Source organism: Dendrobates tinctorius, unplaced genomic scaffold (assembly GCF_039654945.1).
Source record: "Dendrobates tinctorius isolate UK_male_01 unplaced genomic scaffold, ASM3965494v1 ptg000027l, whole genome shotgun sequence".
In the NCBI taxonomy this organism is placed as follows: domain Eukaryota; kingdom Metazoa; phylum Chordata; class Amphibia; order Anura; family Dendrobatidae; genus Dendrobates; species Dendrobates tinctorius.
Window position 1 is genome coordinate 9707237 of NW_027361695.1, and position 25795 is coordinate 9733031.

The 25795-nt window shown below is 42.5% G+C and overlaps 1 protein-coding gene and 1 long non-coding RNA gene across 11 annotated transcripts in view; one reads left to right on the forward strand and one right to left on the reverse strand.

Moving 5' to 3' along the window:
* The window catches only part of MAGI1 (membrane associated guanylate kinase, WW and PDZ domain containing 1), a 498523-nt gene that overhangs the window by 207732 nt on the left and 264996 nt on the right, over window positions 1-25795 (forward strand). The window lies entirely within an intron of this gene.
* Window positions 746-10426, reverse strand: LOC141084812 (uncharacterized). The gene is made up of 3 exons (XR_012231125.1): window positions 9806-10426; window positions 9210-9447; window positions 746-1219 (listed from the first exon to the last, which is right to left on the reverse strand). It is a non-coding gene; the product is annotated as an uncharacterized lncRNA (long non-coding RNA).

A 25795-nucleotide genomic window follows, 5' to 3' on the forward strand; every position in this document is an offset into this window, starting at 1 on the left:
CTATTTTTAGATGCTATCTTCCTGTTTCAGGAAACAACATGTGTACATTAGCCCCAATGGTCAGATCCTGACCCTATATTTTGTACTGAAGCATCTGTATTGAAAACTAAAAAAATAGAATTATTGCAATTCTATTTTTGGGGCTATTTTTAGACGCTAACTTCCTGTTTCAGGAAACAACACTTGTACATTAGCCCCAATGGCCAGATCCTGACCCTATATTTTGTACGGAAGCATCTGTATTAAAAACTAAAACTAGAATTATTGCAATTCTATTTTTGGGGCTATTTTTAGACGCTAACTTCCTGTTGTTTCAGGAAACAACACTTGTACATTAGCCCCAATGGCCAGATCCTGACCCTATATTTTGTACGGAAGCATCTGTATTGAAAACTAAAAAAATAGAATTATTGCAATTCTATTTTTGGGGCTATTTTTAGACGCTAACTTCCTGTTTCAGGAAACAACACATGTACATTAGTCACAATGGCCAGATCCCGACCGTATATTTTGTACTGAACCATCTGTATTAAAAACTAAAACTAGAATTATTGCAATTCTATTTTTGGGGCTATATTTAGACGCTAACTTCCTGTTGTTTCAGGAAACAACACATGTAAATTACCTATATTTTGTATTGAAGCATTTAATGAGCTTGTGCCAAGATAATTTGAAGGAAGAGCTGGGTCAGTTGTGACACGGTCCGTTGTTATTCATGGATCCTGTGTTATCAGTTGGGTACAGAGGTGTTACCTATCACTGTAACCCTGCCTCTGATAAGGATTGTAACATAATGATCCAAGAAAAAATATTAGTCCTCTAAGGATCAAGAAGTGGTACAAGATATATCAAATGTAAAAAAAAAATCTTTATTTAACAATCATAATAATACACAATAGGATAAAATGCCAAGAGGAGACGCAGTAGCACAAAATTTTAGCATGCAGTATCAGATGACTAACACCTACTGGCTATGCTAATAATCCTGGTAAATATATACACCTTGGATGATATATACAATAACCAATGAATCAAAGTTCTGACTAAGAGGGTGCCCAAAGTGGAACAAGTAATATGTTATAAAGAAAAGTTTTACCTAAATCAGGTAAAATTGATAACAACCATGGAAATAGAGCTGCGTCCCTCCACGCCGACGCGTGTTTCGCCTTGCTTCTTCTGGGGGCTTGTCTGATGATAAAAAGCCTTCTGAAACCTCTTCCTGAAAAGGCAGGAAATAAGGAGCTAAAATAACAGTGTGAAAATTGCAAGATTACTATTTTTTTTTTTTTTTTTTTTATATAAAGAATTCTGGAAACGACACATGTACATTAGCCACAATGGTCAGATCCTGAGTAGATCTTTTGTATTGAAGCATCTAATGAGCCTGTGCAAAGATCATTGTGAAGAGAGAGAGAGCAGGATCAGCTGTGACACTACCTATTGTAATCAGTCGAACCTGTCTTTTCAGCTGTGTACAAAGGTGTTAACTATCCTTGTAATCCATCCTCTGCTGATAAGGAGCATGCTTCAAACTCTTCCTGAGAAGACAAGAAATTATAGTCTTTCTCCTTCATCAGGTACCAATGCAAAATGCGTAGTCTAATAAAAATTTTCTCTACTATTCCACTCTGGTCATCCACATCCAGATGACATCACAGTTCCTTTTCCCTCTGTGGTAATGTTTTAATTTTTGGAAAGGTTTTTTTTTATTTTTTTATTTTTCATATTAGAAAAAAACAATAGAAATGGAGCAGTTTTATCATTGACCACTTGGGCAATTCTAATCTTATACTTTCCTATTGTTTCAGGAAATTCACATGTACATTAGTCAGACACTATCTTTTGTATTGAAGGGTCTAATGGGCGTGTGAAAAGATAATTGTGAAGGAAGGGGGAGGAGGTGAGCTGTGACATCACGAATTGTGAATGGTGGATCCTGTGTTATCTACTGATCATTGAGCTGTTATCAGTCATTATATAGGAGAGGGTGAGCTGTGACATCACCTATTGTGAATGGTGGATCCTGTGTTATCTACTGTATACAAAGGTGTTATCAGTCATTGTGCAGGAGGAGGAGGTGAGCTGTGACCACCTATTGTGAATTGTGGCTCCTGTGTTATCTACTGTTCATAGCTATTATCTGTCATTGTATAGGAGGAAGTGAGCTGTGACATCACCTATTGTGAATGGTGAATCCTGTGTTATCTACTGTATATAGAGGTGTTATCAGTCATTGTACAGGAGGAGGAGGTGAGCTGTGACCACCCATTGTGAATGGTGGATCCTGTGTTATCTACTGTGTATACAGGTGTTATCATTGTACAGGAGGAGGAGGTGTGCTGTGACATCCCCTATTGTGAATGGTGGATCCTGTGTTATTTGGTGTTTACAGAATTGTTACCGATCACTGTAATCCTGTCTGTGATGATAATGAAACTTTGATAAAGTCTTCTGTGAAGAACCAGGAAGTAGAAGTCCAGAATAGCCCTAGTGGCCAATATGAAAATTGCAAGAATTATATATATTTTTTTTACTACAATGATGGCGCATAAAACATATCTAATGTAAATAAGTTGATTTTCTGACGATCACATCCCCTTTTAATATAGCATTGTGTGCACAGGGAATAGATACGAAGCGTCTCCTGTATCTTCAGCTCTTACCTTTCATAAAGCGATTAATATTCTTGGCAGTGACGGATCCATCCCCATTATTTACACTGCACCTCTGGCAGATATATTGTTGTGGTGGAAATTAAATATTAATATTTCCAAACAAGAATGGATCAGACTAAGCTCAGAAGTAAGTATCCTGGAGTGCACTCCCGCCTGTTTAACCCGCAGCGTAATGAAGGAGGCCACTTAATGAGCCCTCGGGGCACTGGTGTTTTTTGAGATCACACATCCAGAGACGATATAAAGTATCTGCCCTCGTGTAGAGATGTTATGTGGCGACGGAATTACCATAAGCAACTTCAAAGTCCTAACAGGACGTCATTGGAAATGTTATTTATGGCGAGTGATAGAACAGTAATGAGGATGCGGCGGGGTGTGCGCTCTTCTTTTTAATGTGTAGTGTGTGAACACTTAAAGGGGTCCTCCGGGGGAGCATAAATATAGATGCCTGATAAGTGTTCTACTTTCCTAATTTAGTCTTTGATACAATTCCTGAACTTTGTTGACTACAAAGCTTAATTATAGCATAGGTAAAAGGGGCAATGGTCTCCGGCACGCTCGGACTGGCTCACAGGAGAACAGGGGAATCCTCCGGTAGGCCGCTGCGAAGAAGTGCTAAGGAGTAGTGCAGGAAAAAGTATCATTTTAGCATTCCACTACTTTTACATTGATGGCCTATCCTTCGGATAGGTCATCAATGTCTAATCGGCTGTAGTCCGGCACTCGGCACCCCCCGACGATCAGCTGTTATTGGTGGCGGCAGCAGCCGACCGGAAGTACCTACTTGTGGAGCTGGCCGTCTACTTGTAGTTGCCGGCTCAGGGTGCTACATATTCTATACAAATCAATAGGAGGCAGATGTGTAGTACCCTGTGGCGGTCACTACAAGTTGATGGCCAGCTCCACAAATAAGTACTTCCAGACGGCTGCCACCACCACCGATAACACCTGATCAACGGTGGTGCTGGACCCCAGCCAATCAGACATTGATGACCTGCCATGACCAATAGCAGCTGATCGGCGGTGGTGCTGGACCCCAGGCAATCAGACATTGATGATGTGCCACGACCAATAGCAGCTGATCGGCGGTGCTGCTGGACCCCAGGCAATCAGAAATTAATGATGTGCCACGACCAATAGCAGCTGATCGGCGGTGGTGCTGCACCCCAGCCAATCAGACGTTGATGATGTGCCACGACCAATAGCAGCTGATCGGCGGTGGTGCTGGACCCCAGGCAATCAGACATTGATGACCTGCCACGACCAATAGCAGCTGATCGGCGGTGCTGCTGGACCCCAGGCAATCAGAAATTAATGATGTGCCACGACCAATAGCAGCTGATCGGCGGTGGTGCTGCACCCCAGCTGATCAGACATTGATGATGTGCCATGACCAATAGCAGCTGATCGGCGGTGGTGCTGGACCCCAGGCAATCAGACATTGATGACCTGCCACGACCAATAGCAGCTGATCGGCGGTGCTGCTGGACCCCAGGCAATCAGAAATTAATGATGTGCCACGACCAATAGCAGCTGATCGGCGGTGGTGCTGCACCCCAGCCAATCAGACGTTGATGATGTGCCACGACCAATAGCAGCTGATCGGCGGTGGTGCTGGACCCCAGGCAATCAGACATTGATGACCTGCCACGACCAATAGCAGCTGATCGGCGGTGCTGCTGGACCCCATGCAATCAGAAATTAATGATGTGCCACGACCAATAGCAGCTGATCGGCGGTGGTGCTGCACCCCAGCTGATCAGACATTGATGATGTGCCATGACCAATAGCAGCTGATTGGCGGTGGTGCTGCACCCCAGCTGATCAGACATTGATGATGTGCCATGACCAATAGCAGCTGATCGGCGGTGCTGCTGGACCCCAGGCAATCAGACATTGATGACCTGCCACGACCAACAGCAGCTGATCGGCGGTGGTGCTGCACCCCAGGCAATCAGACATTGATGATGTGCCATGACCAATAGCAGCTGATCGGCGGTGGTGCTGGACCCCAGGCAATCAGACATTGATGACCTGCCACGACCAATAGCAGCTGATCGGCCATCACCATGCCCCACCTAAACTTATCTCTTGTTGCCTGCAAAGGTGCCACTTAGAAACAGTATATTGTTATTTGAACACATTTTTGGCACTACATAGTACTATGTAGTCAGTATGTGGCTTTTTGGTATTATTATTTGACATTATATGGCACGTTTATGTAAGTAGTGTACTGCTGTATGCATATTATTGTTTTTCACTATGTGGTAGTATTAGTTATGCATTATTTGTCACTATTATGTAGGCAGTGTATGGCTGTATGAACTACTACTTGAAACTATGGCAAGGATCTTTTTTTGCCACTCTTTGCTGCTTTAGTTTAGACTTTCTGTGGCTTCATGGCATTATTTGGCACTTTTAATTAGGTAGTGTATTGTTGTATAATAACGTTTTTCACTATATAGTGGCATTGATTATGCATTATTTGTTACTATTATGTAGGCAGTGCATGGCTGTACGGTAATATTACTTAGGACTAAATGGGACTCTACTATATTAATTATGCGCCATACAACACTGGCATTGTGAAAATATTATGCTAACGTTGCACTCTTCTTATTCCCAAGAGATAAATAGAAAACTGGTAGAAGCCGCTCACTCCTTTCCATATTATTGAGTGCCTTTCATATGCATGTACTGTTCTGCTGTAACGTATTATTGTTCGGCACTATATGGCGTTATTAATTATGCACTGTTTGCCACAGTTATGTAAGCAGTGTATGGCTTTATTATATTGTTTGGCACTATATGGCGTTATTAATTATGCACTGTTTGCCACTATTATGCAGGCAATGTATGGCTTTATTATATTGTTTGGCACTATATGGCGTTATTAATTATGCACTGTTTGCCACTATTATGCAGGCAATGTATGGCTTTATTATATTGTTCGGCACTATATGGCGTTATTAATTATGCACTGTTTGCCACTATTATGCAGGCAATGTATGGCTTTATTATATTGTTTGGCACTATATGGCGTTATTAATTATGCACTGTTTGCCACTATTATGCAGGCAATGTATGGCTTTATTATATTGTTCGGCACTATATGGCGTTATTAATTATGCACTGTTTGCCACAGTTATGTAAGCAGTGTATGGCTTTATTATATTGTTTGGCACTATATAGCGTTATTAATTATGCACTGTTTGCCACTATTATGTAGTCAGTGTATGGCTTTATTATATTGATTGGCACTATATGGCGTTATTAATTATGCACTGTTTGCCACTATTATGTAGGCAGTGTATGGCTTTATTATATTGTTTGGCACTATATGGCGTTATTAATTATGCACTGTTTGCCACTATTATGTAGGCAGTGTATGGCTTTATTATATTGTTTGGCACTATATGGCGTTATTAATTATGCACTGTTTGCCACTATTATGTAGGCAGTGTATGGCTTTATTATATTGTTTGGCACTATATGGCGTTATTAATTATGCACTGTTTGCCACTATTATGTAGGCGGTGTATGGCTTTATTATATTGATTGGCACTATATGGCGTTATTAATTATGCACTGTTTGCCACTATTATGTAGGCAGTGTATGGCATTATTATATTGTCCGACACTATATGGCGTTATTAATTATGCCCTGTTTGCCACTATTATTATATTGTTTGGCAGTATATGATGGTATTAATTGTGCACTGTATGACACTGCAATTGTGGAAGTGTTACGCTAGCATTCTTCATTACAAACATAAAAAAAGAAATAGCAGAAGGCCATCACATTCTTGATGAGGGGCTTCCTATGCCCAGACTCGTTTGTTAGCATAGGGGGCAGAACGATCTGTAATTCCTTCATTCGCATGGGGCAATGTCTTGCCAAAAATGATGAATTATATGTTGGCGTAAACGATCTGATCACTTGTCAAACGACCATTTCGCTCTTTGGTTCTGTAATCTATATGGGCCGATAATCGGAAACAATGATTACCGTATTTCCCCATGGAAAAAGGTCCTTTATTCTTGGACCAGGTCACATTGGTCATATCTCATGCCAAAAACCTTAAGTTAAGACTACCCTGGAAATGGTTTCTCGCCCTGCGGATAAGTGTGGAGGTATCATTTACTACATGCTGTAAACTGAGAATAATCCTAATGGCAGCTCAATTGTCCGCCTAGTGGTGGGAACAGTGAACTGCACCTGTAAAAATCCATGGCTTATGCTATCGATATTGTTAAAGTTTGCGTTCTTTGTACTATAATTCTCTTTGTAAAGCAACCATTGTAGCAGTTAGTAGTAGAGGAACCTACCCCGATCTAGAATTGTAGGTCGGGTCATCCTAGGACAGGTAGTGTTTCTTCTGAGTCCATATTGACTGTATCATACATCATCACTATATGATGGGGACTTTGGGAACTTTTTTAGTCCTCCTCTTTTCTGGAATCCTCCACCCCAAATCTTTATCGTTTGTGTTCAGCACATCTATGCTTCTAATTGGGGCTTGGTCAGTACAGTGTTTATCGCTGTATTAGCCAAGGTTCGTCTGCCTGTAATATAGCGCCGTGTCTAATAAGTAACCTACATAGAGACACACTTCTAAGATTAATTTTTGTTTTGCATAAAGGAGATTATTGCTAAGGAATAAAAAGTTATAAAAAATTCTACTGTTGGGATGTGTTGCAAATCCGACACATATTTACTACCGTATCCGCTGCAGTATTCCACAGCCGTCCACGGACCCACGTGAAGATGAGCTCCATTTTCTTTGACATTTTATTTCTGTGCGGAATGTTTTAGCTGAGCATGATAAGGGTTGTGGAAAGCCCACTCGCCTGCATGAGCTTTGTGGATTTTATGCGTATTTCGGGGCAGAATCTATATATTTGTAATGTGTGAATTGATCTTAAGGTAATAAGATGTCATCACAAAATGACCCATTTTCAGATCCTTTTTTTTTTTTTTATATTTTTTTCCAATTTTCCATGTCACTATTTATATTAAATTTTTTTTTAGCTGCCTCATTACCATCACATACAGTATTTCAATGAAAGGTAACACCTCCATATTCAGTAGATAATACAGGATCCAATATTTGCCATAGGTGATGTCACAGCTCACCTCCTCCCCCTGTACAATGACTGATAACATCTCTAAATACAGTAGATAACACAGGATCCACCATTCACAATAAGTGATGTCACAGTTCACCTCCTCCCCCTGTACAATGACTGATAACATCGCTAAATACACTAGATAGCACAGGATCCATCATTTACATTAGGGGATGTCACAGCTCACCTCCTCCTCCTGTACAATGACTGATAACATCTCTAAATACAGTAGATAACACAATATCCACCATTCACAATAGGTGATGTCACAGCTCTCTTCCTCCTGTACAATGACAGATAACATCTCTATGAACAGGAGATAACACAGGATCCACCATTCACCATAGGTGATGTCACAGCTCACCTCCTCCTACACAATGACTGATAATAGCTATGAACAGTAGATAACACAGGATCCACAATTCACAATAGGTGGTCACAGCTCACCTCCTCCTCCTGCACAATGACTGATAACACCTTTGTATACAGTAGATAACACAGGATCCACCATTCACCAAAGGTGATGTCACAGCTCACCTCCTCCTCCTGTACAATGACTGATAACATCTCTATATACAGTAGATAACACAGGATCTACCATTCACAATAGATAGCCACAGCTCACCCTCGCCTCCTCCTCCTCCTTAATGAGTGATAACACCTCTATATACAGTAGATAATACAGGATCTAACATTCACTATACATGATGTCACAGCTCACCACCTCCTCCTCTTGTACAATGACTGATAACACCTCTATATACAGTACACAGGATTCACCATTCACAATAGGTGGTGTCACAGCTCTCCTCCTCCTCCTGTACAATGACTGATAACACCTCTATATACAGCAGAAAACACAGGATCCACCATTCACAATAGGCAATGTCACAGCTCACCTACTCCGCTTGTCCTCACGTTGACCTTTGCCCACATTAGAGCATGCTCAGATTAAGAACCTCAGATGGTTTTTCTGCAAAAAATAATGTCTGCTTCGTGCCAATTCGGCTAATTTTCAAGTGCTAAACATGAAATTGGAGTCTTCGATTAGGCCTAGTAGTGGCCAATGTGAAAATGGTAAGATTTTTTAATTTACAGTTAGAGAATTGAAGAATAAAAAATAAATATCAAACATTTTTACAATCTTAAATTTTTTAAAAACCTGAGTGATGACACATTTCCCTTTCAGAAAGAATTCAACAATTTGCGAATTTATAAATTATACTTCCCTTCTCTGCTAATTGCTCGATTCTTTAACATTCTAAATGATCATATTTTTTCCAATTTCCTTTTCTCACTATAAAGAAGCCCTCCTCCTCCTCCTCCTCCTCCTCCTCCTCCCATCAAAATTCATACCCTCTTAATATATTGCAGTCATCATATTATACAGCGCTGTGTACTTACAATTGCTCATTTCTCCTTTCTCCCCGGTACATTCTCATCCTTTTCCGTTAGATCTGTGACATCACATCACGTGATTAATAACTTACTAGCTGAATCCTTCCAAGCTCTATGTAGAAACAGGAAGTCTTTTCTTTTTTTTCCCCCTGCATGGGTCATCATTAGAACTACAATATCCCTAGCAGAGAAGAACAGGGAGCAGCTGGGTCAGAAGTTGAAGAGGGGGGATGACTCAGATTTCCTTAGAGCAAAAAAAAAAAAGAAGAAATAAGTGGGTAGAAAGAGAGTGCCCCAAAATTCAGGTCTGAACATCTCCCCATATAAGTGAGTACTTTGTGCTGCCTATATAAAAAATGGGTGATTATATTCTGCGTTTTCTTTTTAAAGAGGCCCCCGTGACCCAATTATTTAGAATAATGCGACCCATCCGCCCCTCGATAATTATGTACATCGCCAAGGCGCTCCACTTCTTTGTTTTCTCTCTGATAATTGGCTCGTGTTGAGAAATCCTCTCCTCCTCCTCCTCCTCCTCCTCCTCCTCCCCCAAACCCAGTGTAGCCCTAAATAGCCATCTGCTAGTAACAATTTCTATTTTTTACCCTGGATAATTTTTTTATTTTTTACAGCCGCCGCGTCCTCGACGTAATTTACGGTCGTGCGTTCAGGCGCCGTATTACATAGCAACAGGCCACACGGCTGCTTTCTGGCTTGCAATAGGCTGATCCCAGGCTTCCGATTGGTTACGATGGGTGGCAGCACATCGGCACCGTCTGCGCCGTGTGATCAAATAACGAGCCTTTAGCCCGGGACCGACCATTATTATATAGCGGTGCTGCTCGGCCTACGGTGGCGGTGTGCAGTCAGATGGGCCGGAGGCGCTGTGATGTGACGCTGTCGGCTCCGTCTCCCCTCTTCCATACAGATGGATATTGTCATGTGTTGGAAGTGTCGCCAATAGTGTAAGAGGCTTCTCCCTGCGCGCTGCCAGCTGCAGCTCGCTCATTGCCTAGTCCTCCTTATTCTAGGGCTGTAGACCCCCCGGTGCAATCCATATCTCCATTCTGGGCTTTCCTCCTTACTGCAGAAACGCTCGCAGCCCCCCGCGTAGGTCGGATTAATCTCTTTGGCAGAATATCATAGCGGTGCAAGGCAAGTGCTGAACCTTTTATTTTTTATTTTTTTTTAATATTTCCAGTTGCATTGCAAAATGCTGACGTATGCTGCGGTATGTCAAGGGTTAAGGTGCGGTGGATTTTTTTTGTATGGATTGGTGCCAAATGCTTAGGAAGTGGTGGCGGCTATAAAATTTTTTTTTTTTTTTTTGGGGGGGGGGTTGTATTAAATGCACTGAAATAGAAGCAAAGCAGCCTATACCCGGCTATGAAGGACAGATGGCTAGAGCTGCCTATTTAATTCATCCACCAGGCTTTACGTGAGACCCATTCGTGAATGGGGGGGTTTGGGGGTTTGAGGGGTGGGGGGGGGTTGCTTCTTTGAATAGAGGGGTCATTGGACACAAATAGGCTGAGATCAGGTCCAGATGCCGGCGGAACAATAGGACTTTTCAGAAAAAAAGAAATGTTAGCAGGAAGTGTGTCTGCCTTTTGTATTGCCTCTGCATTGCAGGTTAGGGTTTGGATTGCCGGAGTTTAATGAATTACATTCTTTACGAGGGTCTTTAAAAAAAAAAAAAATAAAAATAAATAAAATAATAATAAATCACTTCTCAAGGAAATAAATCTTTCATGGCAAGCAAAGGGTTAGTGCATTATGTATTTGTATCAATTAAAATAAATAGTGAGATATTTAAAAAATGTAACATTGTATTTATTTTTGTTTGGAATCTTATGGATACATATGCATGTATCTCTTCCCTCCTTCCTTCCTTCCTTCCTTCCATCCTTCCCTCCTCCCTTTCTTCCCTCCTTTCTTCCCTCCTTCCTTCTTTCCCTCCTCCTTCCTTCCTTCCCTCCCTCCTTCCTTCCCTCCTTCCTTTCTTCCCTCCTTTCTTCCTTCCTTCCTTCTTTCCTTCCTTCCTTCCTTCCCTCCCTCCTTCCTTCCTTCTTTCCTTCCTTCCTTCCCTTCTTCACTCCCTCCTTCCTTCCTTCCCTTCTTCACTCCCTCCTTCCTTCCTTCCCTTCTTCACTCCCTCCTTCCTTCCTTCTTTCCTTCCTTCCTTCCTTCACTCCCTCCTTCCTTCCCTTCTTCACTCCTTCCTTCCTTCCCTTCTTCACTCCCTCCTTCCTTCCTTCCCTTCTTCACTCCCTCCTTCCTTCCTTCCCTTCTTCACTCCCTCCTTCCTTCCTTCCCACCTTCCTTTCTTCCTTCCTTCCTTCCTTCCTTCCTTCCCTCCTTCCTTCCTTCCCTCCCTCCTTCCTTCCTTCCTTCTTTCCTTCCTTCCTTCCCTTCCTTCCTTTCTTCCCTCCTTCCTTCCTTCCCTTCTTCACTCCCTCCTTCCTTCCTTCCCTTCTTCACTCCCTCCTTCCTTCCTTCTTTCCTTCCTTCCTTCCTTCACTCCCTCCTTCCTTCCCTTCTTCACTCCCTCCTTCCTTCCCTTCTTCACTCCCTCCTTCCTTCCTTCCCTTCTTCACTCCCTCCTTCCTTCCTTCCCTTCTTCACTCCCTCCTTCCTTCCTTCCCACCTTCCTTTCTTCCTTCCTTCCTTCCTTCCCTCCTTCCTTCCTTCCCTTCTTCACTCCCTCCTTCCTTCCTTCCTTCCCTCCCTCCTTCCTTCCTTCCTTCTTTCCTTCCTTCCTTCCCTTCCTTCCTTTCTTCCCTCCTTCCTTCCTTCCCTTCTTCACTCCCTCCTTCCTTCCTTCCCTTCTTCACTCCCTCCTTCCTTCCTTCCCTTCTTCACTCCCTCCTTCCTTCCTTCTTTCCTTCCTTCCTTCCTTCACTCCCTCCTTCCTTCCCTTCTTCACTCCCTCCTTCCTTCCCTTCTTCACTCCCTCCTTCCTTCCTTCCCTTCTTCACTCCCTCCTTCCTTCCTTCCCTTCTTCACTCCCTCCTTCCTTCCTTCCCTTCTTCACTCCCTCCTTCCTTCCTTCCCGCCTTCCTTCCTTCTTTTCTTCCTTCTTTCCTTCCTTCCTTCTTTCCTTCCTTCCTTCCTTCCCTCCTTTCTTCCTTCCCTCCTTTCTTCCTTCCCTCCTTTCTTCCTTCCCTCCTTCCTTCCTGTGCTTTCTCTATTCAAGGCCTGGCTGCCATACAAGGGGATTATGGATAGTTCTGATGATAACTGGCAGCTGGGTGGTACAGGAAGATGCTGGTGTTACTGATCTGCATAGCTGTCTGCTGTAGCACACACTGCATGTCTGACCGGAATATCTGAGTAGATCACAGGCTGCTCTTAAAGGGGACAGCACAGGCATGACTATGAATAATGCATGAACAGGAGCGAATCATGGGATGAGAAATAGCAGAGACCTATCAATTATGAAAGGAATGTTTCCGAAGCAAATGGTTGTATTCCGGTAAATAATGGAGGAAATATAGGAACTTCTACAGCTTTCGGTGCAACTAGATATTTGAAGCTATTGCTCTGAATTGTGATACTGACAGGCCTGATGTGTCCTTTTTTGGATTGTTAAGGGTGTACTCCCATTTTTGTGATCACTACTGTTGATTTTTACAACGGTGGCCCCTTTATGGCCTATTTTGACCAGCCAATCGGTGTACAATCACGGCCCCTTTAAACAGGCCGGGAATCACCCGATGAATAAGTAAAATGCTTGTTTGTCAGGTGCAATGATTTTCATGCCGGCTTAAAGGGGTTGTCCACCCCTGGTGTAAACTGCTGTGCTTTCTGCATCCTAACGTTCTGTAACGCAAACATTTAGGATTCGGTTCCAGCGGTCGTCTAATGTCCGCTTGTATTTGATTTGCATACTTGCAGTCGCGTGCCGACTAGTCTGAATAGAATAGAAATGAGAGAAGTGCAGGAGTCTAGTCTGCATGTGTCCGCAGGTATGCAAGTGACATACCTTACCGCACTGGGAATATAGGGGAATCGTGACTGTGTGTGCATTGCATAGTGTCACAGTTTGGCAGTCTGATGTCATATAGGGTGACTTTCAGACTTTTCTCCCAATCCCGGACAATTCCTTCTAAAATCACCATTATCAAAAGCACATCGTGCCACGTAACAAGTAATGTCCTGCCGATAAAATGGAGATCTAGGGGTACAAAGCGATTTTTATGAGCGATCTGTGGGCGCATAGAATGTTTGTTAACCTACAGTGGCATGTAAAAGTTTGGGCACCCCCTGGCTATTGTGAACAGTTAAGCAAATTGAAGACGAAATGATCTATAAAATGGCTAAAGTTAAAGATGACACATTTCCTATGTATTTTAGGTGAAAAATATATATATTTTAAAAATTACAAAAAGAAAAAACAGGCCGATGCAAAAGTTATAGCACCCTTGGAGACTGGTGTGCTCGCCTAACTCCACGATCACTGACTGAGATGAGAATAGTCTTTTGAAAAGGGAACTAAACTGGATTGCAATTCTAGACTCAGACACCGTGCAAGAGTGGCGCTGTTTGGACAGGGAAAAAAAGCAGATGTCCTTTTATTTTATTTATTTTTTTAATCTTTGGCAACCCCTTTAATTAAGACCCCTCAAAATATTCTTATTTTACGTGAATTTTTTCATAGTGATGTAATGTGTCTCACATCTGCATAATGGGTCTAGAAATCCATCTTAAAAAAAAAAAAAATGGAACGCCCCTCGTAATATTTTAGTTTAAAAGTGCTGCTGTAAAACTACTACGCAACATGATGAGAATTGTAGTTTTGTAAAAGCTGGGGGAGGGGAGTGTAGATTTATTAAACTGGTCATTTGTTGCTTGTAGCAACCAATCACAGTACAACCAAAAAAAAAAAAAGCAGAATATGGAGTGAAAGCTGCGCAGTGATTGGTTGTTGCTATGGGCAACAAAAACCGTTTTTCTTTTAAACAGTTTGAAAAAGCAGAATGTGGAATGAGAGCTGCGCAGTGATTGGTTGCTATGGGCAACAAAAAACGTTTTTCTTTTAAACAGTTTGAAACACTTGCTCCAGTGTTCTACAACATTCCGATGAGCCTTGTATTAGTAGATGGACTGGTCGCACGGGGAGGAGACTCACATTTGTCCTTGACCTTGAGTAATATAGTATTGTAGTAATGGAAGCTGTGTGATAATGAATACTCAGATCAGTGTATATAGATATGTCAGGAGAGGAGACTGGCTAGGATTTACCACCGACCCGGAGCCCATTAGCTGCACCGCGCAATTAATTCAAGTGTTCTATAAATAAAGCAATTAAAACCACATCCTCACGATTATTGATCTTTCTTGTAGACTTAGTATATTAGTAATTTAAAGGCACAGCGCTTATTTAGTAACTTATAATAAGGGATGATCATCACATGACGTGTTGAAGACAATGCCACAAATGGCCTGCCCCCCACCCACCATGGGTTGTGACTAGACAATGATCACTTTGATTACAGCTACAGACCATTAATATTATTACTTAAAGATAATCCATCAGTAGGATCACCCCTCTAGTGTTTTGATGGCAGAATAAACTTTTTTTCCTGATTTTTTTCGAAGCTCATCACCTGGAAGTGGACGCTGTTTTCTTTTTTTTTTTTTTTTTTTTTCTTCATTTTGATGTCAACCCTCCTAGGTCGCCTATATGGCCACTCAGGTCATAGAAAGACGATTAAAATAATACCTTGATATCTGCGATCCGATGTTTTATTCCAGAGAAATCAACATTTTTCTTAATATGTAAATGAGCTCTTTAGATCTATAGGTTGGATATAGATCTCCCCAAGAATCTGTCTCCAGTGCTTATTGTAAATGAAAGGGGAAGTTTCCAATGTGAGACATGTAATAAGCGACAGTCTGCTGTCCTGATCTACATGTCTCACAGTGGTAACTTATTTAACCCCTTCACGATATGCAGCGCATGTTATTCCCCCCCCCCGATGTGGGCTCCGGCGGTGAGCTCACGTCTTTCCCTGCTTTGAACAGCTGACATGTGCCTGGAACAGCTGCGGGTAGAATCGCGATCCACCCGCCGCTCTTAATCTGATAAATGCCGCTGTCAAACTCTGAAAAAAAAAATATAAAAGTTCAGCCCCCCCCCCCTTTCGCCCCATTCAAAATTAAACAATAAAAAAATACAAACATACACATGTTTGGTATCGCCGCATTCAGAATTGCCCGCTCTATCAATAAAAAAAGGTTAAACCTGATCGCTAAACGACGTAGCGAGGAAAAAAAGTCAAAATGCCGGAATTACGGTTTTTTTGGTCGTTAAAATGCAATAACGGGCGATCAAAAGATCATATCTGCACCAAAATGGTATCTTTAAAAACGTCAGCTCGTCATAGAAAAAAATAAGCCTGCACCCAACCCGAGATCACGAAAAATGGAGACGATACAGGTCTTGGAAAATTATGCAATTTTTTTTTTTTCTTTTTTTTTAAACAAAATTTGGATTTTTTTCACCACTTAAGTAAAAAAAGAATCTAGACCTGTTTGGTGTCCATGAACTCATAATGACCTGGAGAATCATAATGGCAGGTCAGTTCTAGCATTTGGTGAATATGGTAAAAAAAAATTCCAAAAAAAACCAGTTGTAGAATTGCACTTTTTTTTGCAATTTCACCGCAATTGGAATTTTTTTTCCTGCTTTTGAGTACATGATATGGTAAAGCCAATGGTGGTTGTTAAAAAGTTGTTCCTTTAAAGTTGTTCCTTTAAAAGAACAAGCCCTCGTATGGCCATATTGATGGAAAAATAAAGTTATGGCTCTGGAAAGAAGGGGATCGAAAAACAGAAAAAGCAAAAACTAAAAAGGGCTGTGTCATGAAAGGGGTTAAAATAAGCTCTGGAGGCAGATTTTCAGGAAGATCTATGTCCAACCCATAGATCTTAACAGTTAATTTACATATTAAGAAAAAAATTGGATTTCTCTGGAATAAGACGTCGGATTGCAGATATCAAGGTATCATTTTATTCAGCTTCCTATGAACTACATGCCAATATGAACTGCTTAGAAGGATTTATCCTACTGACAGATTCCCTTTTAATAAAGTATTATACATGGGTTTCAAAGTAGATACACCAGCCTCATCAGGACTGAGATTGATTTAATAGTCCCTGCAGTTTGCATTATGAAATCTATTGACAAATCCACCTTTAAGATTGGTCCTAAATTAATATATCTAAGGCTGGGTTCACACATAGCGGAACTCTCGCGGAATTCCGTTCCGCGGGAAAATCGCATTTTAAATTCCCGCGGAAAAACTAGCATTTTGCAAGCGTAATTAGCTTGCAGAATTGCTAGCGTTTTCCAAGCGATCTGTAGCATCGCTTGGAGAACTGATTGACAGGTTGGTCACACTCGTCAAACATAGTGTTTGACGAGTGTGACCAACTTTTTACTATTGAGGCTGCCTATGCGGCCTCAATAGTAAAAGATAGAATGTAAATAATAATAATAAAAAAATATTGTTATTCACATCTTCCGATGTCCCGCGCAGCCTTCCCGCCTCTCTCCACGCTCCCAGTCCCAGTAATCCTTTGCGACAATAACCGCGATGACGTCCGTTCTCGCGGGATCGCGACGTCTCGCAGTCATTCGCGATGACGTCGCGCGAATGACCGCGAGACTTCCCGATCCTACAAGAACGGACGTCATCGCTCGCAAAGGATTACTGGGACCGGGTGCGTGGAGAACGGCGGGAAGGCTGCGCGGGACGGCGGAAGGTGAGAATAACAATATTTTTTATTTTAAATTCTATTTTTTACAGGGATATGGTACCCAAAGCCTGGAGGACAGTCTCCTCTCCTCCGGACCGTGGGTACCATACGCAAATGTTCTGCTTACTTTTTGCATGGTGTGCACAGCCACATGCGGGAAGTAAGCAGAACAATGCATTCCTATGGGTGCGGGATCGCCGCGATTCCGCTAAATTAATGAGCATGCTGCGTTTTTTACTGAAAAGCGATTCCGCCGCGGTAAAAACCGCAGCATTAGCACAGCATGGCGGAATCCCATAGGAATGCATGGGATGCTTATTTTTCGTGGCAAAATCGTGCGGTTAAAACCGCCGCGGAAACGTGAAAAAAACGCCACGTGTGAACTCAGCCTTACTTTCTCCTTTATCATTGACTCGCGGCCATATTCTACCGGACGCTGTTGTACTTATCAATGTTTGAGGTTAACACACCGATACTATATCTGCTGATGGGGGAACGTTGAAATCTTCCTGCCTAATAAAGTGATTGTGTCTTAAGATTATCCTCACACAAGGAGGTGAGTGTCAGCTGCAGAACGATATCGATCCGGGAACTAATCCAGGTTGGCCTTATTCATTCATTGCTAAAAAATGAAGAGGTCTAATGTTACAAGCGAAATACAGCTGCAGGCAAACGTAAAAAGAGGAAGAGACGGCGTTCCAGCAGGAAACGTTCATTAAAGGGAACATTTACCCACAAACCACAGAGATCCGCGCACGGGCGCTTCTAAAATATCTCGGTGGTGGCTTCGAGATTTCTGATGGCAATGCCAAAATTGTTGTGCAATCTTTTAGTGCTACGGATAAGAGGCTATTTGCACAATTTACTGCCCAGGGAGCATACCAAATAAATATTTTTTAAGTTCTTTGAAGGGGGGGGGGGTGAATCGATTTTTTTTTTTTTTTTTTTTTTTTTCATATTTGATATTTTTACATAGTCTTTTACATATATTTTTTTAATTTTAGTCTCTTTAGGGGACTTGAAAGTGCAATATTTTGATAGTTTGTGCAAACTGTAAAGCGCTGCGGAGTATGTTAGTGCTATATAAAAATAAAGATCATTATTCTTATTATAATTTATACTATATACTGTAAAATTACAGTATAAGGTTTATTACGCCTACAGAGCTCAGCCTTTGGTTTCGCTTCACAGGAGTGCCAAGATGGTACTCCTATCTTGCATTAACGAGTTAAAGAGGACCTTTCATGAGATATATTTTTTTTTACATTTTTGTATTTAATCGGAGTACCTCCCCCCCACTGATCTACTGAGACTGGATGTCATGCTACTGCAGTGCAGTATAGCGCAACCTCCACCAGGGGTGCTGGTGAGGGAAGGGAGGTTGCACACAAGTGTAGCAACACTGAGCAGCAGTACAAGAGTCACCAGGTGACGAAAGAGTGGTCAAACGAGCCAAGTCAGAAACAGTCAGGAGCAGAAGTACCAGAGGTCACAGCAGTACATGTGGTCAGAAACAAGCCAGGGGATCAGCAATGGTCGGAAGCAGATAAGACAAAGACAAAAGACAGAAGCAGGTCCGATTGCAAGCCAAGTCAAAACCAGGGAGTCAACAAACACCATGGCGGTACAGTGGATAGCACTGCAGCCTTGCAGCGCTGGAGTCCTGGGTTCGAATCCCACCTGTCACGATCCATGGTGGATTGTGACAGATAAAAGCACATGTAACCTTTTTTTTTCCTTTAAGCTGTTTGCTCAAAGTTAGTTTTGCCCCCGGTGGCCATTAGGGTCATTACACAGTGGTGTCTTTAGTTCTAGTTTGCCCCCCGGTGGTGGCTAGTAGTATTTCACGGGAATCACTAGCAGGTGTGACTGCTCTGGCTTGCCAATAAAGAAGAGTCAGGTGGTCTCACTCACTGTGGGTGATATTGGTCATTTCCAACCATCCTTCGTGGAGGAAGGAGCTAGAGAAGAGTTCCTGGCAGCTCAGTCAGAGTCCTGGTGTGGAAAGAGCAACAGTGAGGAGTTCCTTGCAGCTCTGACAAAGCTTTGGTGAAGTAGCAGCTATTCAGGAGGAAAGCTGCACTCAGGTGCTGGACTCTGTTGCTGGGAGCAAAAGCAACAGAGCAAAGCTAAGTGGTTTTTCCCTGTTTGTAACTTTCCTTATGTGTGTTTTAGTGCAGTGGTGGGATTAGTTTCTGCACCGTCCAATTCATTAGAAAGGGATAGGTGCAGGGCGAGCTAGGGTTTTTAGGTATCCTGCTCGTCGCCAGGTGCGGAACCTGCCTAGGGACCGTCAGGAGTGTAGAGACACTGACTCAGGGGAGTGCAGGAGGTCTCCACATCCCCGTTCCCTATTGCAGGGCCCTCCATTGTATCGGTTTCCCTGTTGTTTCCCTTATCTCTGTAAATTCGCCCTGCTGGAGGCGGTGTATCCAGATACTTGTGTAACTATTGAAATTCGCCTGCTGTAAGCGGTGTATCTGGCTGCACGTTTCATTGTTTAAATTCGCCCTGCTGGCGGCGGTGTATCCAGGGTCACGGGTGTCATAGAAATTCGCCCTGCTGGAGGTGGTGTATCCAGTCATCTGTGACATCACACCACCAAGGACAACATCTGCAAGGAGTTTGTATGTTCTCCCCGTGTTTGCATGGGTTTCCTCCGGGTACTCCGGTTTCCTCCCACATTCCAAAGTCATACTGATAGGGAATTTAGATTGTGAGCCTCATCGGGGACAGTGATGATAACTGTGTGCAAACTGTAAAGCGCTGCGGACAATGTTAGCGCTATATAAAAATAAAGATGATGATTATTATTATTATTATTATTACTTACAGGGAAACAGAGTCAGGACAGACAGAGGGAATAAACAGACATGAGGCAAGTCAGGGATAACAGCAGGACAAATCGGGATATATCAGAGTCAGACACACATGCCGAAGGCAGAACTATAGCTGACACCGCCTGCAGGATGCAGCAGAGCTAAATAGCAAACCTGAAACCAGACTCAGGCTGAGAAAAGTTAACCCATAAAATGACCAGACTGGGAACATGGAAAGATAGGACTCAAAACCCGGTCTGGATCATGACACTGGAACAGTTTTCATTTTTCTTCTTTGACCCTCCATTCCAAAGTTATCCCCCTGGTAATAAAAATGCAAATTTTCCCTTCAACCAACTGGGCGTATACCACAGAACTTCTCTGTGGGGGGGCGGCTGTGTTTTGATTGGCCAGCATCAGAGGAGAAAAACCACACGCCCATGAGCAGCTCTGCGGTACATGCCTAAGTGGTTGAAGGGAAATTTTTCATCTTGCATATGGTGTAGAAGTCCCCCCCCATGCTGGCTTGGGGGGTCTTTGTTTACCCCTTAGACACCACTCATAAACCTGATTTTTTTTTTTTTTCCCTTGTCCTTAGTGCCCGTAATATCCCAGTGTCACAGTTATTTAAAGGAAATATCTAGTTTTCATATACCATCTAATGGCACTGTTGGTTAATAGAAGGGAGTCATGAATGAGGTACGTACATTCATTAACCAAAGCGTTACAACTCAATGGTATGAGTTGGCGCCATGTAATACTTTTTCTTCCCTGTGGGGGAGATGTAGGAAAATTTTCTGAATGGTCCTTTCGTAGACTTTAGTTGATCTCTAGGTGCGTCGGCAGCGGGATTCTCTTTGGTTATTGTATTTAATGAACATGTATTGCTCAAATTGAACAAGTCCTTTAATTCTTTAACTTCTTTTTATTGTTATATCTTTTTGTACAGTGTGGCTTTCTCCATAGGTTAGATCTTTTCTGGTGGTGGAAAAGCTGATCTACACTCACTGGCCACTTTATTAGGTACACCATGCTAGTAACGGGTTGGACCCCCTTTTGCCTTCAGAACTGCCTCAATTCTTCGTGGCAGAGATTCAACAAGGTGCTGGAAGCATTCCTCAGAGATTTTGGACCATATTGACATGATGGCATCACACAGTTGGCGCAGATTTGTCGGCTGCACATCCCTGATGCGAATCTCCCGTTCCACCACATCCCAAAGATGCTCTATTGGATTGAGATCTGGTGACTGAGGAGGCCATTTGAGTACAGTGAACTCATTGTCATGTTCAAGAAACCAATCTGAGATGATTCGAGCTTTATGACATGGCGCATTATCCTGCTGAAAGTAGCCATCAGATGTTGGGTACATTGTGGTCATAAAGGGATGGACATGGTCAGCAACAATACTCAGGTAGGCTGTGGCGTTGCAACGATGCTCAATTGGTACCAAGGGGCCCAAAGAGTGCCAAGAAAAAATTCCCCACACCATGACACCACCACCACCAGCCTGAACCGTTGATACAAGGCAGGATGGATCCATGCTTTCATGTTGTTTACGCCAAATTCTGACCCTACCATCCGAATGTCGCAGCAGAAATCGAGACTCATCAGACCAGGCAACGTTTTTCCAATCTTCTACTGTCCAATTTCGATGAGCTTGTGCAAATTGTAGCCTCAGTTTCCTGTTCTTAGCTGAGAGGAGTGGTACCCAGTGTGGTCTTCTGCTGCTGTAGCCCATCTGCCTCAAAGTTCGACGCACTGTGCATTCAGAGATGCTCTTCTGCCTACCTTGGTTGTAACGGGTGGCAATTTGAGTCACTGTTGCCTTTCTATCAGCTCGAACCAGTCTGCCCATTCTCCTCTGACCTCTGGCATCAACAAGGCATTTCCGGCCACAGAACTGCCGCTCACTGGATTTTTTTTCTTTTTCGGACCATTCTCTGTAAACCCTAGAGATGGTTGTGCGTGAAAATCCCAGTAGATCAGCAGTTTCTGAAATACTCAGACCAGCCCTTCTGGCACCAACAATCATGCCACGTTCAAAGGCACTCAAATCACCTTTCTTCCCCATACTGATGCTCGGTTTGAACTGCAGGAGATTGTCTTGACCATGTCTACATGCCTAAATGCACTGAGTTGCCGCCATGTGATTGGCTGATTAGAAATTAAGTCTTAACACACAGTTGGACAGGTGTACCTAATAAAGTGGCCAGTGAGTGTATAACTAGAGTTTTTCCATTTATGATTGTAGGGAATCTATATAATCTTTCTCCATATGGCCAAATTTACTGTCTGAAGGATCGTCCACGTCTCGTCCAGAGGATGGCGGCGTGTTTGCATTCCGTGTGTCTGTCCACCTTCTGTCCATGGTGTTGTTCGGCACAATTAAAGCCATCTAACCCTCGTTTGCAGAAGTTGACGATGCTTGCTGTGATTTTTTTCATCTTCCTTCTATCAATAAATTAAGGCCGCGACCCCTTCATTCTCAGAATCGGTGGCGATCCCAGAGGTCTATCGTCCATCAATCACCAAGTTATTTCTTGTCCTAACGATCCTGGTATCTTCTGTGATAATTGCCCCAGAAATCCATGTTCAGTTTCTTACCTGCAAGGTCATTATCATTATTTTTTTTTTGTCCTTTGCAGCTTAATGGGCAATATTGTAAATGTTCCTGTGCACTTTTTTTGCTCTGAAGCCGACCCCGTTCTCCATCCTCCGATATGTCACAGTTAGCGCTGCGGCGCTGGCCCACTTTCTTGTGCCCTTTTATTGCTGAGCTCATGCAGCCAGCTCTGAAATCCTCTGATGTTTTAATTTGTTAATATATTCTGGTAACCAGGATAACGAGTTCTCTGTGCTAATCCTTTCTGGCCTTGCAGGCTCCAGCTAATCCTCAAACATGTCCTACCCCAGAATGTGCGCGTCTGATGTTTGCATACATGTTTTATGGTCTTGCGCTCTGGCACCACGGTGTGTGGTACATGTCGTGCGCTGTTACTGTATCCATGAAGACACTGTTGTAGTAAACCTTTCAATTAGCAATATTTATACCTGGAGGAGTAATACCCTGTACATAGAAATATGCAAGATATACACAATCAGTATTGGACTGGGGAACCAAGGGCCTACCAGTAAGATTGACTCTGAGGGCACACTGCTCAGCAAAATGCAAATATTACTTTGCCTTTATTCACAAATTTACCACTACTGCTATATAATAATATCCTGGCTGGTTTGGTAAATGAATGATGAGATGCTGCCCTTGTCTGTATATAGTGAATTGTTCCAACTTCTGCACATATAATGGTCCATATGAGGTATACATTGGGCAAGCCAAGTGATTCTTCAGTCGATTGTTGAGCCAACAACCATCTCAGCTGACTCTCTCATACACACGAATGTTTGTTCGGCCGAGTGCTCCTGTGTTGTTCATGAGAAAGCCACTGACACATCTCTGTCGACGGCTTATCTCCATGAGGACAAAGTGATCGATAGTCAACCTCAGACATGCCCAATCAACATCTTCAACAATCATTCGGCCGGCACATGGTAAAGTGTCAGCCAAACCTGTCGAAGTTGGTGGTCGCTGACGACGTTGGTCTAATGTATGTGAGGGGCTTAAGGTTAGTGATACAGACAAGGCATGCACTCTGTGGATATGAGGTAGGTGCAAGCTGAACCTGGAACTTAGTCCAGACGGTCATCCAGTGAAGAGAAAACAGCGGCACTCTGGGAAATTTTGATTTTCAATGCAAAATTTTTTTTATTGAAGACTCCTTAGGGGAACAGTGCATGGAAGTAACGTTTCGACCCTATGTCGGGTCTTTTTCAAACCTCACTTAAAGCACAAGAGAAAAAGAAGCAATCATGGCAGTATGAATGTGCAGGAGGGGCTAAAGTGCCATATGTAAAAGTCCGGTCTGGCAGGGACCAGGCAGAGGTCCTGAGATGAGCTGGAAGCGTGGGGCAGCAAGACACTCCACCACAGACGGCGCTTGCTGCCCCACGCTTCCAGCTCATCTCAGGACCTCTGCCTGGTCATTGCCAGACCGGACTTTTACATATGGCACTTTAGCCCCTCCTGCACATTCATACTGCCGTGATTGCTTCTTTTTCTCTTGTGCTTTAAGTGAGGTTTGAAAAAGACCCGACATAGGGTCGAAACGTTACCTCAACGCACTATTCCCCTGTGGTGTCTTCAATAAAAAAATTTTTGCATTGAAAATCAAAATTTCCCAGAGTGCCGCTGTTTTCTCTTCACAGGGGCTTAAGGTTGTGGGGATACTTAGTTTGTTTTGAAGCTGTCAAAAACAAAACATTTTCTACTGGAAACCGCTTTAGGACACACTTCTTCTTTGGGGACTTTTTGAAGGAACTTCGAAGAAGTGACGTGCACTTTTTTATCCCACCTGGAAACTTTTCGAAACTGGAGAAAAAAATTCTCAAAAGACTGAACACGTGAATAGAAAAATGGTTTTACTATAAAAGTAAATAGGAAAGAGTCTTTCAAACATTTGTAAAGCAAATGTTTTAGGTGTTTTGGTTTTAGCGGATCCACTCCAAAAATTCCATGTGCAGGTATCCTAAAGGTGTCACTGCTTTATACGAGCCCATCTAATCTGGGGTATGCGTCCGACAACATGCCTGTTGACTGGCGACCATCAGAATTGTAAATGCAGCTCCCGACAATAATTTAGGGATTATATCTGTACGTTACCTAATCTCGATAAACTGTTGGGTTTTCCTAAACTTTTTGCCAAGTAATTTTAGTAATTTGCTGCCCCAATTGAACACCGATGGTTCATTCAGGATTATTTGTCGCACGCACAGCATCATATAAATTAGAATTCCGAGGTTTTATCGGAGGCTAATTATATGTCTCCACATTCCATTGCCTTTTCATACATTAAATATTGATGACCCAAAACTTGTTGTGACTTTAGCTCAAATTCATCACAGCAACCTGCAAAATTAATTGAATCCGATCAAGCGTTCCAAGTCGTAATTTGTGTTCCGGCGTTACAACCATGTGGGTATTTTATTTATTTTTTTTACGAGGTGAACTACTTACCAACCTCCGACCTCTCTCCGGGACGTCTGCCAACGTAATGGCTCAAACTTGCCACATAAGCTCATAAAACTCAAAAAAAAATAAATATATATATATATAAAGTAAAATCACTCAGTCCAACAAGCATCTTTTATGGGAACATCGTGTTTCATAATCTGTGACATAATTATTCCAGCGGCTGGCATTTTATAAATAATTCTAGAAAAATATTGAATGTCCTTAAGCGGAATTGATCTGTAAAGTCCAAGCAGTAGACGACGGATACAAAGTGATGTAAAAAAGATGATGATTTATTTTATTCTGTTCGCGAGTGAAAATATGAATGTAAAAGTTAATCAGAGCCGGAGTAATTTTATGCAGACGTTTTAGAAAACATTTGACACGCTCTGACAATTCCGTATCACGGTTCATCTGTTTGTGTAATACACACCGGAGTCTTAGGGAAAATAAGAAACAATCTTCCAACAATTTGTAATCTCTTATCTTTAGTCGTGGGATGTCGGCACAGATTGTCAACCTCTTTCAAGTGGGAGGATTGTGTTTTTCCTTATGATGTAAGCAAAAAAAAACAAAAAATTACTTTTATAGAACCAGGCAAAAACTTCATGGTAACCAAAAAATGGCACTATCGGCAATGGAGTACAAAGAAGGAAGGGTCCCAGTAGCTGAGACCGAAATAGGACCTCTATTATGGCATTGGGTTTTGCCACCAAGAACAGATGGACCTGATTGTTGGTATTTTTCTTCAAATCTTTTCCATCCCTTTTGGGCCAATTGCAAAGTTTTTCTGTAGAGTGGATTCTCCCCACTAATACCAAAGGACGTGAGACCAATAGGTGGGTGGTTCATAAGCAACTTCATAATCCAACTCTGGCCTGTACCAATAACAAACAATTTTATCAGCCACCAACCAGTGGTGTACAAGGAAATCACTCAGA